Below are 12,352 nucleotides of genomic sequence, written 5' to 3'. Positions count from 1 at the left end.
CAGTTTCGAACTGGGGACCTTTCGAGTGTTAGGCGAACGTGATAACCAATACACTACAGAAACTTCTTAGAAACTGTACCAGACACCATCCAATGTAGGAGGCACTTTCAAAAAACAGAGTCCTTGAAGAAAAATGCTTAGGTTAAAAACTCTTGTTTCTACCAAGTTTCTACCATCTTAGAAACTAAGCCAGACACCATCCAATGTAGGAGGCACTGTCTAAAAAAGGGCCATTACATTAAAATGCTTAGCTTAAAATCCATTGTTTCTGCCCAGTATCGAACTGGGGACCTTTCGCATGTTAGGCGAACGTGATAACCACTACACTACAGAAACTTCTCAGAAACTATACTAGACACCAACCAATGTAGGAGGCACTTTCTAAAAAAAGTGTCATTGAAGAAAAATGCTTAGGTTAAAAACACTTGTTTCTGCCCAGTTTCTAACGTCTTAGAAACTAAACCAGATACCAACCAGTGTAGGAGGCACTTTCTAAAAAAAGAGCCATTGAATTAAAATGCTTAGCTAAAAATCCATTGTTTCTGCCCAGTTTCGAACTGGGGACCTTTCGCGTGTTAGGCGAATGTGATAACCACTACACTACAGAAACTTCTCAGAAACTATACCAGACACCAACCAACGTAGGAGGCACTTTCTAAAAACTGAGTCATTGAAGAAAAATGCTTAGGTTAAAAACACTTGTTTCTGCCCAGTTTCTACCATCTTAGAAACTAAGCCAGACACCATCCAATGTAGGAGGCACTTTCTAAAAAAAGAGCCATTGCATGAAAATGCTTAGCTAAAAATCCATTGTTTCTGCCCAGTTTCAAACTGGGGACCTTTCGCGTGTGAGGCGAACGTAATAACCACTACACTACAAAAACTTCTTTGAAACTGTACCAGACACCAACCAATGTAGGAGTCACTTTCATAAAATAGAGCCATTGAAGAAAAATGCTTAGGTTAAAAACACTTGTTTCTGCCCTGTTTCGAACTGGGGACCTTTCGCGTGTAAGGCTAATGTGATAACCACTACACTACAGAAACTTCTTACAAACTAAGCCAGACACCAGCTAATGTAGGATGCACTTTCTAAAAAAAGAGCCATTGCATGAAAATGCTTAGCTAAAAATCCATTGTTTCTGCCCAGTTTCGAACTGGGGACCTTTCGCGTGTTAGGCAAACGTGATAACCACTACACTACAGAAACTTCTTAGAAACTGTACCAGACACCAACCAATGTAGGAGGAACTTTCTAAAAACAGAGTCATTGAAGAAAAATGCTTAGGTTAAAAACACTTGTTTCTGCCCAGTTTCGAACTGGGGACCTTTCGCGTGTAAGGCGAACGTGATAACCACTACAGTACAGAACCATCTTAGAAACTAAGCCAGACACCATCAAATGTAGGAGGCACTTTCTAAAAAAAGAGCTATTGCATAAAAATGCTTAGCTAAAAATCCATTGTTTCTGCCCAGTTTCGAACTGGGGACCTTTCGCGTGTTAGGCGAATGTGATAACCACTACACTACAGAAACTTCTCAGAAACTATACCAGACACCAACCAACGTAGGAGGCACTTTCTAAAAACCGAGTCATTGAAGAAAAATGCTTAGGTTAAAAACACTTGTTTCTGCCCAGTTTCTACCATCTTAGAAACTAAGCCAGACACCATCCAATGTAGGAGGCACTTTCTAAAAAAAGAGCCATTGCATGAAAATGCTTAGCTAAAAATCCATTGTTTCTGCCCAGTTTCAAACTGGGGACCTTTCGCGTGTGAGGCGAACGTAATAACCACTACACTACAAAAACTTCTTTGAAACTGTACCAGACACCAACCAATGTAGGAGTCACTTTCATAAAATAGAGCCATTGAAGAAAAATGCTTAGGTTAAAAACACTTGTTTCTGCCCTGTTTGGAACTGGGGACCTTTCGCGTGTAAGGCTAATGTGATAACCACTACACTACAGAAACGTCTTACAAACTAAGCCAGACACCAGCTAATGTAGGATGCACTTTCTAAAAAAAGAGCCATTGCATGAAAATGCTTAGCTAAAAATCCATTGTTTCTGCCCAGTTTCGAACTGGGGACCTTTCGCGTGTTAGGCGAACGTGATAACCACTACACTACAGAAACTTCTTAGAAACTGTACCAGACACCAACCAATGTAGGAGGAACTTTCTAAAAACAGAGTCATTGAAGAAAAATGCTTAGGTTAAAAACACTTGTTTCTGCCCAGTTTCGAACTGGGGACCTTTCGCGTATAAGGCGAACGTGATAACCACTACAGTACAGAACCGTCTTAGAAACTAAGCCAGACACCATCAAATGTAGGAGGCACTTTCTAAAAAAAGAGCCATTGCATAAAAATGCTTAGCTAAAAATCCATTGTTTCTGCCCAGTTTCGAACTGGGGACCTTTCGCGTGTTAGGCGAACGTGATAACCAATACACTACAGAAACTTCTCGGAAACTATACCAGACACCAACCAAAGTAGGAGGAACTTTCTAAAAACAGAGTCATTGAAGAAAAATGCTTAGGTTAAAAACACTTGTTTCTGCCCAGTTTCTACCGTCTTAGAGTGCCCATACACTAGTAAGATTTATCTTCAGATCTGGCTGGTTGGAACAAAAACATGGTTATGGATGAGTGACAGTTTGTCAGTTTTCCAGCATTTCCAAGCAAATGGTCAACTGTCATTTGCGCTCATCCATATCCATGTTTTTGTTCCAACCAGCCAGATCTGAAGATAAATCTGCGTGTGTATGGCCACCTTTAGAAACTAAGCCAGACACCATCCAATGTAGGAGGCACTATCTAAAAAAAGGGCCATTGCATTAAAATGCTTAGCTAAAAATCCATTGTTTCTGCCCAATTTTTCGAACTGGGGACCTTTCGCGTGTAAGGCAAACGTGATAACCACTACACCACAGAAACTTCTCAGAAACTAAATCAGACACCAACCAATGTAGGAGGCACTTTCTAAAAAAAGATCCATTGAATTAAAATGCTTAGCTAAAAATCCATCGTTTCTGCCCAGTTTCGAACTGGGGATCTATCGCGTGTTAGGCGAACGTGATAACCACTACACTACAGAAACTTCTTAGAAACTGTAACAGACACCAACCAATGTAGGAGGCACTTTCTAAAAAAAGGGCCATTGCATTAAAATGCTTAGCTAAAGATACATTGTTTCTGCCCAGTTTCGAACTGGGGACCTTTCGCGTGTAAGGCGAACGTGATAACCACTACACTACAGAAACTTCTTAGAAACTGTACCAGACACCAACCAATGTAGGAGGCACTTTCATAAAAAAGAGCCATTGAAGAAAAATGCTTAGGTTAAAAACACTTGTTTCTGCCAAGTTTCGAACTGGGGACCTTTCACATGATAACCACTACACTACAGAAACTTCTCAGAAACTATATCAGACACCAACCAATGTAGGAGGCACTTTCTAAAAACAAAGTCATTGAAGAAAAATGCTTAGGTTAAAAACCCTTGTTTCTGCCCAGTTTCTAACATCTTAGAAACTAAGCCAGACACCATCCAATGTAGGAGGCACTTTCTAAAAAAAGAGCCATTGCATGAAAATACTTAGCTAAAAATACATTGTTTCTGCCCAGTTTCGAACTGGGGATCTTTTGCGTGTGAGGCGAACGTGATAACCACTACACTACAGAAACTTCTCAGAAACTATACCAGACACCAACCAATGTAGGAGGCACTTTCTAAAAACAGAGTCATTGAAGAAAAATGCTTAGGTTAAAAACACTTGTTTCTGCCCATTTTCTAACGTCTTAGAAACAAAGCCAAACACCATCCAATGTAGGAGGCACTTTCATAAAATAGAGTCATTGAAGAAAAATGCTTAGCTAAAAATTCATTGTTTCTGCCCAGTTTCAAACTGGGGACCTTTCGCGTGTGAGGCGAACGTGATAACCACTGCACTACAGAAACATTTTAAAAATGTAGGAGGCACTTTTGTTAAAAAAAAAGCAATTGAATTAAAATGCTTAGCTAAAAATTCATTGTTTCTGCCCAGGTTCGAATTGGGGACTTTTCGCGCGTTAGGCGAATGTGATAACCACTACACTACAGAAACTTCTCAGAAACTATACCAGACACCAACCAATGTAGGAGGCACTTTCTAAAAACAGAGTCATTGAAGAAAAATGCTTAGGTTAAAAACACTTGTTTCTGCCCAGTTTCTAACGTCTTAGAAACTAAGCCAGACACCATCCAATGTAGGAGGCACTTTCTAAAAAAAGAGCCATTGCTTGAAAAGGCTTAGCTAAAAATACATTGTTTCTGCCCAGTTTCGAATTGGGGACCTTTCGCGTGTGAGGCGAACGTGATAACCACTACACTACAGAAACTTCTTAGAAACTGTACCAGACACGAACCAATGTAGGACGCATTTCATAAAATAGAGCCATTGAAGAAAAATGCTTAGGTTAAACATTTGTTTCTGCACCGTTTCGAACTGGGGACCTTTTCGCGTGTGAGGCGAACGTGATAACCACTACACTACAGAAACATTTTAAAAATGTAGGAGGCACTTTTGTTAAAAAAAAGCAATTGAATTAAAATGCTTAGCTAAAAATTCATTGTTTCTGCCCATCTTCGAACTAGGGACCTTTCGCGTGTTATGCGCAAGTGATAACCACTACACTACAGAAACTTCTTAGAAAGTGTACCAGACACCAACCAATGTAGGAGGCACTTTCATAAAATAGAGCCATTGAAGAAAAATGCTTAGGTTAAAAACACTTGTTTCTGGCCAGTTTCGAATTGGGGGCCTTTAGCGTGTGAGGCAAACGTGATAACCACTACACTACAGAAACTTCTTAGAAATTGTGACAGACACCAACCAATGTAGGAGGCACTTTCTAAAAACAGAGTCATTGAAGAAAAATGCTTAGGTTAAAAACACTTGTTTCTGCTCAGTTTCTAACGTCTTAGAAACTAAGCCAGACACCAACCACTGTAGGAGGGACTTTCTAAAAAAAGAGCCATTGCATGAAAATGCTTAGCTAAAAATCCATTGTTTCTGCACAGTTTCGAACTGGGGACCTTTTGCGTGTGAGGCGAACGTGATAACCACTACACTACAGAAACTTCTTAGAAACTTTACCAGACACCAACCAATGTAGGAGGCACTTTCATAAAATAGAGCCACTGAAGAAAAATGCTTAGGTTAAAAACACTTTTTTCTGCCCAGTTTCTAACATCTTAGAAACTAGGCCAGACACCATCCAATGTAGGAGGCACTTTCTAAAAAAAGAGCCATGAAAATGCTTAGCTAAAAATACATTGTTTCTGCCCAGTTTCGAACTGGGGACTTTTCGCGTGTGAGGCGAATGCGATAACCACTACACTACAGAAACTTCTTAGAAACTGTACCAGACACCAACCAATGTAGGAGGCACATTCATAAAATAGAGCCATTGAAGAAAAATGGTTAGGTTAAAAACTTGTTTCTGCACAGTTTCAAACTGGGGACCTTTCGCGTGTGAGGCGAACGTGATAACCACTACAGTACAGAAACATCTTAAAAATGTAGGAGGCACTTTTGTTAAAAAAAAGCAATTGAATTAAAATGCTTAGCTAAAAATTCATTGTTTCTGCCCATCTTCGAACTGGGGACCTTTCGCGTGTTAGGCGAATGTGATAACCACTACACTACAGAAACTTCTTAGAAACTGTACCAGACACCAACCAATGTAGGAGGCACTTTCTAAAAACAGAGTCATTGAAGAAAAATGCTTAGGTTAAAAACATTTGTTTATGCCCAGTTTTAAACTTGGGACCTTTCACGTGATAACCACTACACTACAGAAACTTCTCAGAAACTATACCAGACACCAACCAATGTAGGAGGCACTTTCTAAAAACAGAGTCATTGAAGAAAAATGCTTAGGTTAAAAACACTTGTTTCTGCCCATTTTCTAACATCTTAGAAACAAAGCCAAACACCATCCAATGTAGGAGGCACTTTCATAAAATAGAGTCATTGAAGAAAAATGCTTAGCTAAAAATTCATTGTTTCTGCCCAGTTTCAAACTGGGGACCTTTCGCGTGTGAGGCGAACGTGATAACCACTGCACTACAGAAACATTTTAAAAATGTAGGAGGCACTTTTGTTAAAAAAAAAGCAATTGAATTAAAATGCTTAGCTAAAAATTCATTGTTTCTGCCCAGGTTCGAATTGGGGACTTTTCGCGCGTTAGGCGAATGTGATAACCACTACACTACAGAAACTTCTCAGAAACTATACCAGACACCAACCAATGTAGGAGGCACTTTCTAAAAACAGAGTCATTGAAGAAAAATGCTTAGGTTAAAAACACTTGTTTCTGCCCAGTTTCTAACGTCTTAGAAACTAAGCCAGACACCATCCAATGTAGGAGGCACTTTCTAAAAAAAGAGCCATTGCTTGAAAAGGCTTAGCTAAAAATACATTGTTTCTGCCCAGTTTCGAATTGGGGACCTTTCGCGTGTGAGGCGAACGTGATAACCACTACACTACAGAAACTTCTTAGAAACTGTACCAGACACGAACCAATGTAGGACGCATTTCATAAAATAGAGCCATTGAAGAAAAATGCTTAGGTTAAACATTTGTTTCTGCACCGTTTCGAACTGGGGACCTTTTCGCGTGTGAGGCGAACGTGATAACCACTACACTACAGAAACATTTTAAAAATGTAGGAGGCACTTTTGTTAAAAAAAAGCAATTGAATTAAAATGCTTAGCTAAAAATTCATTGTTTCTGCCCATCTTCGAACTAGGGACCTTTCGCGTGTTATGCGCAAGTGATAACCACTACACTACAGAAACTTCTTAGAAAGTGTACCAGACACCAACCAATGTAGGAGGCACTTTCATAAAATAGAGCCATTGAAGAAAAATGCTTAGGTTAAAAACACTTGTTTCTGGCCAGTTTCGAACTGGGGGCCTTTAGCGTGTGAGGCGAACGTGATAACCACTACACTACAGAAACGTCTTAGAAATTGTGCCAGACACCAACCAATGTAGGAGGCACTTTCTAAAAACAGAGTCATTGAAGAAAAATGCTTAGGTTAAAAACACTTGTTTCTGCTCAGTTTCTAACGTCTTAGAAACTAAGCCAGACACCAACCACTGTAGGAGGGACTTTCTAAAAAAAGAGCCATTGCATGAAAATGCTTAGCTAAAAATCCATTGTTTCTGCACAGTTTCGAACTGGGGACCTTTTGCGTGTGAGGCGAACGTGATAACCACTACACTACAGAAACTTCGTAGAAACTTTACCAGACACCAACCAATGTAGGAGGCACTTTCATAAAATAGAGCCACTGAAGAAAAATGCTTAGGTTAAAAACACTTTTTTCTGCCCAGTTTCTAACATCTTAGAAACTAGGCAAGACACCATCCAATGTAGGAGGCACTTTCTAAAAAAAGAGCCATGAAAATGCTTAGCTAAAAATACATTGTTTCTGCCCAGTTTCGAACTGGCGACTTTTCGCGTGTGAGGCGAATGTGATAACCACTACACTACAGAAACTTCTTAGAAACTGTACCAGACACCAACCAATGTAGGAGGCACATTCATAAAATAGAGCCATTGAAGAAAAATGGTTAGGTTAAAAACTTGTTTCTGCACAGTTTCGAACTGGGGACCTTTCGCGTGTGAGGCGAACGTGATAACCACTACACTACAGAAACATCTTAAAAATGTAGGAGGCACTTTTGTTAAAAAAAAGCAATTGAATTAAAATGGTTAGCTAAAAATTCATTGTTTCTGCCCATCTTCGAACTGGGGACCTTTCGCGTGTTAGGCGAATGTGATAACCACTACACTACAGAAACTTCTTAGAAACTGTACCAGACACCATCCAATGTAGGAAGCACTTTCTAAAAACAGAGTCATTGAAGAAAAATGCTTAGGTTAAAAACACTTGTTTCTGCCCAGTTTCTAATGTCTTAGAAACTAAGCCAGACACCATCCAATGTAGGAGGCACTTTCTAAAAAAATAGCCATTGCATGAAAATGCTTAGCTAAAAATACATTGTTTCTGCCCAGTTTCAAACTGGGGACCTTTCAAGTGTGAGGCGAACGTGATAACCACTACACTACAGAAACTTCTTAGACACTGTACCAGACACCAACCAATGTAGGAGGCACTTTCATAAAATAGAGCCATTGAAGAAAAATGCTTAGTTTAAAAACTTGTTTCTGCCCAGTTTCGAACTGGGGACCTTTCGCGTGTGAGGTGAACGTGATAACCACTACACTACAGAAACATCTTAAAAATGTAGGAGGCACTTTTGTTAAAAAAAAGCAATTGAATTAAAATGCTTAGCTAAAAATTCATTGTTTCTACCCATCTTCGAACTGGGGACCTTTCGCGTGTGAGGCGATCGTGATAACCACTACACTACAGAAACTTCTTAGAAACTGTGCCAGACACCAACCACTGTAGGAGGGACTTTCTAAAAAAAGAGCCATTGCATGAAAATGCTTAGCTAAAAATACATTGTTTCTGCCCAGTTTCGAACTGGGGACCTTTTGCGTGTGAGGCGAACGTGATAACCACTACACTACAGAAACTTCTTAGAAACTTCACCAGACACCAACCAATGTAGGAGGCACTTTCATAAAAGAGAGCCATTGAAGAAAAATGCTTAGGTTAAAAACACTTTTTTCTGCCCAGTTTCTAACGTCTTAGAAACTAGGCCAGACAGCATCCAATGTAGGAGGCACTTTCTAAAAAAAGAGCCATGAAAATGCTTAGCTAAAAATACATTGTTTCTGCCCAGTTTCGAACTGGGGACCTTTCGCGTGTGAGGCGAACGTGATAACCACTTCACTACAGAAACTTCTTAGAAACTGTATCAGACACCAACCAATGTAGGAGGCACTTTCATAAAATAGAGCCACTGAAGAAAAATGCTTAGGTTAAAAACTTGTTAAACACTTGTTTCTGCCCAGTTTCGACCTGGGGACCTTTCGCGTGTGAGGCGAACGTGATAACCACTACACTACAGAAACATCTTAAAAATGTAGGAGGCACTTTTGTTAAAAAAAAGCAATTGAATTAAAATGCTTAGCTAAAAATTCATTGTTTCGGGCCAGTTTCGAACTGGGGACCTTTAGCGTGTTAGGCGAACGTGATAACCACTACACTACAGAAACTTCTCAGAAACTATACCAGACACCAACCAATGTAGGAGGCACTTTCATAAAATAGAGCCATTGAAGAAAAATGCTTAGGTTAAAAACATTTGTTTCTGTCCAGTTTCGAACTGGGGACCTTTCGCGTGTGAGGCGAACTTGATAACCACTACACTACAGAAACATCTTAAAAATGTAGGAGGCACTTTTGTTAAAAAAAAAGAATTGAATTAAAATGCTTAGCTAAAAATTCATTGTTTATGCCCAGCTTCGAACTATGAGCCTTTCGAGTGTTAGGCGAACGTGATAACCACTACACTACAGAAACTTCTTAGAAACTGTAGCAGACACCAACCAATGTAGGAGGCAGTTTCATAAAATAGAGCCATTGAAGAAAAAGGTTTAGGTTAAAAACACTTTTTTCTGCCCAGTTTCGAACTGGGGACTTTTCGCGTGTGAGGCGAACGTGATAACCACTACACTACAGAAACATCTTAAAAATGTAGGAGGCACTTTTGTTAAAAAAAAAGCAATTGAATTAAAATGCTTAGCTAAAAATTCATTGTTTCTGCACAGTTTTATAACTGGGGACCTTTCGCGTATTGGGCGAACGTGATAAACACTACACTACAGAAACTTCTTAGAAACTGTACCAGACATCAACCAATGTAGGAGGAACTTTCATAAAATAGAGCCATTGAAGAAAAATGCTTAGGTTAAAAACACTTGTTTATGCCCAGTTTCGAACTGGGGACCTTTCACGTGATAACCACTACACTACAGAAACTTCTCAGAAACTATACCAGACACCAACCAATGTAGGAGGCACTTTCTAAAAACAGAGTCATTGAAGAAAAATGCTTTGGTTTAAAACACTTGTTTCTGCCCATTTTCTAACGTCTTAGAAACTAAGCCAGACACCATCCAATGTAGGATGCATTTTATAAAAAAGAGGCATTGCATGAAAATGCTTAGCTAAAAATCCATTGTTTCTGCCATGTTTCAAACTGGGGACCTTTCGCGTTGTAGGCGAACATGATAACCACTACACTACAGAAACATCTTAAGAATGTAGGAGGCACTTTTGTTAAAAAATAGTAATTGAATTAAAATGCTTAGCTAAAAATTCAATGTTTCTGGAGGGCGTGGCCACGGCAGGACGTGAGTGAGGGTGTGCGTCCGGACTCCCCTGTGCACGCCGCTACCGATGCCGATGAAATAACCCCCGCGTGCAAGCAACCCTCCTCGGCATGAGTCAGTTCCAAAACTCCCCTTGGCTGAAGTGAACCCATCGTGCTGTGAACCGGCTTGTGTTACCTGGCGGTGCCTGGAGAAGGCGACGAACCATTTCATCATTGCCGTGTGAGAGGCGGTGTCCAGTGCCGGCTCTCAGTTCTGGGGGTCCTACACGAGGGTGTCTCCGGCAGTGCCTGCCCGGAAGCCGCGTCCGTGGATAGACGCCGCTGCTTGGTCCCTGCGTGCGGCGGGTGAGAGTGGCCGCCGGCAGGGTGCCTTGCGCTGACATCTACATGCCAAGTAGGAGCAACGGTCAGCCGGGCGATCCTGGTCTACGTCGGCTGGGTGATAAGTGCGTCAGGCGGCTTCCAGCTACTGCTTCCCTGGCCAGGGCACCGTGTGTGAGACGGACCTGGCATCAGGCATCAAGATTGCTACTTATCCCAGCCAAACGGTAAACCGGCAATAAGCTGCAAGAGGGGTCTTGACCAGTGATAACGTGGTACAGCCTGTGTGATACAGGCAGCCCTGAGACCGGTGGGTGAGTCCAGCTGGGCAAGGCCCGTTCCTGAACTTTTTGTATGCTATTTCAGTCCAGGGGTGAAGGGGAGAAGGCGACAACAGGGGTGAAGGAGATAAAGACCTTGTAAATTTCCTCAGTGCACCCAGAACAGTAGGCCTGAATATAGGGCCAGGACTGTAACATCCGGGTGTACAACCGGGTATACCAGGGTGGGCGATAAGCGACAAGGCGGGGGTTATTTTGTGTAACATTAACAGGACCCGGGTGTGAGACGGGCCTGGGCTTGGAGCATATATTAACACTCGTCGTACTATCTGTACAAAGAGGCCATAATAATAAAATAATATAAAAAAAAAAAAGGGCTGAGCAGTGTCACAGTCAAGGCTGAGGAGGGGTGGTACACTGCGTCAGCGGACTCCCTGACCTCTCTGTCCAGTAGAGGCTATACAAGCACCTGCTAGAATGGGAAAAACAGGCCAGAACACGGCTGCGGCCAGACTGGAGAAATATGCCAGGTCCCAAGTGGGTAGCAGCTCCCAGACAAGTACCCCTGTATCCACCCCGACTAAGGAGAGTAAAAATCCGCCTCCCCCGGAGGTAACATTGCAGCAAGTTCTTGAGGCAATAAATACATGTGAAACGCGCCTCCTTGAACAAATAATTAAAGTACAGTCCGATATTACATTACTAAGGAATGATGCCCAAATAATACGCGAGAGATTAACAGAGGCAGAGACCCGAATTGGGGCAGTGGAAGATATATTGGGTCCTTTACAAGCTCAGGTTAAAACCCTGAATGGTCAAATGACTGATATCCACCACAAGATGTCCGACATGGAAGGAAGGCTCAGACGGAACAATATCCGATTTATTGGGTTTGAGGAGCGGGTAGAAGGCAACTCCCCGGAAAAATTTCTGGAAGATTGGCTAACACAGATGTTCGGCAACAAGGCCTTTTCAGCCCATTTTGCAATTGAAAGAGCCCATCGGGTTCCTGGTCGTGCTCCCCCTCCGGGTGGCCCATCCCGCACACTGATTGCCAAATTCTTAAACTTTAGGGATCGGGACAGTGTGTTAAGACTGGCCAGGGACAAGGTGGACTTTGCTTTCAATGGAAGGAGGATCTCTGCCTTTCCGGACTTCTCCTTAGTAGTCCAGAAGGACCGGGCTAAGTTTAGGGAGGTAAAAGTGCGCCTCAGGGAGTTGGAATTAAAATATTCCATGCTCTATCCGTCAAAGCTGAGAATAGTGGCGGATGGGACTACGAAATTTTTTTTCACTCCCGGAGAGGCAGCAAGTTGGCTGGATGCCACATATCCTGGAAAGAAACAAGTTATTGCTAACTGAGATGTCTTTGCGATAGTGCAAGGTTTCCTTTTGAAAGTATCTAATGCCAATACTTGTTTTCTTTTATTTTATTTATTTATTTATT

General features: G+C 41.5%; 8 non-coding genes across 8 annotated transcripts; all 8 read right to left on the bottom strand.

Moving 5' to 3' along the window:
* Positions 1 to 263: 263 nt before the first annotated feature.
* TRNAV-AAC (transfer RNA valine (anticodon AAC)) lies at positions 264 to 336 on the bottom strand. The gene has a single exon. It is a non-coding gene; the product is annotated as a tRNA-Val (tRNA).
* Positions 337 to 537: 201 nt separating this feature from the next.
* TRNAV-AAC (transfer RNA valine (anticodon AAC)) lies at positions 538 to 610 on the bottom strand. Its single transcript has one exon. It is a non-coding gene; the product is annotated as a tRNA-Val (tRNA).
* Positions 611 to 1,463: 853 nt separating this feature from the next.
* TRNAV-AAC (transfer RNA valine (anticodon AAC)) lies at positions 1,464 to 1,536 on the bottom strand. The gene has a single exon. It is a non-coding gene; the product is annotated as a tRNA-Val (tRNA).
* A 527-nt stretch (positions 1,537 to 2,063) lies between these two features.
* TRNAV-AAC (transfer RNA valine (anticodon AAC)) lies at positions 2,064 to 2,136 on the bottom strand. Its single transcript has one exon. It is a non-coding gene; the product is annotated as a tRNA-Val (tRNA).
* A 90-nt stretch (positions 2,137 to 2,226) lies between these two features.
* TRNAI-UAU (transfer RNA isoleucine (anticodon UAU)) lies at positions 2,227 to 2,299 on the bottom strand. Its single transcript has one exon. It is a non-coding gene; the product is annotated as a tRNA-Ile (tRNA).
* Positions 2,300 to 3,190: 891 nt separating this feature from the next.
* On the bottom strand, positions 3,191 to 3,263 carry TRNAV-UAC (transfer RNA valine (anticodon UAC)). The gene has a single exon. It is a non-coding gene; the product is annotated as a tRNA-Val (tRNA).
* Positions 3,264 to 8,524: 5,261 nt separating this feature from the next.
* Positions 8,525 to 8,597, bottom strand: TRNAV-CAC (transfer RNA valine (anticodon CAC)). The gene has a single exon. It is a non-coding gene; the product is annotated as a tRNA-Val (tRNA).
* A 196-nt stretch (positions 8,598 to 8,793) lies between these two features.
* Positions 8,794 to 8,866, bottom strand: TRNAV-CAC (transfer RNA valine (anticodon CAC)). The gene has a single exon. It is a non-coding gene; the product is annotated as a tRNA-Val (tRNA).
* Positions 8,867 to 12,352: the final 3,486 nt, after the last annotated feature.

This window comes from Crinia signifera, chromosome 3 (assembly GCF_055691185.1).
Source record: "Crinia signifera chromosome 3, ASM5569118v1, whole genome shotgun sequence".
Classification (NCBI taxonomy): domain Eukaryota; kingdom Metazoa; phylum Chordata; class Amphibia; order Anura; family Myobatrachidae; genus Crinia; species Crinia signifera.
Note: the sequence above shows the minus strand (reverse complement) of the source record. Positions and strands in the feature narration are given on the sequence as shown.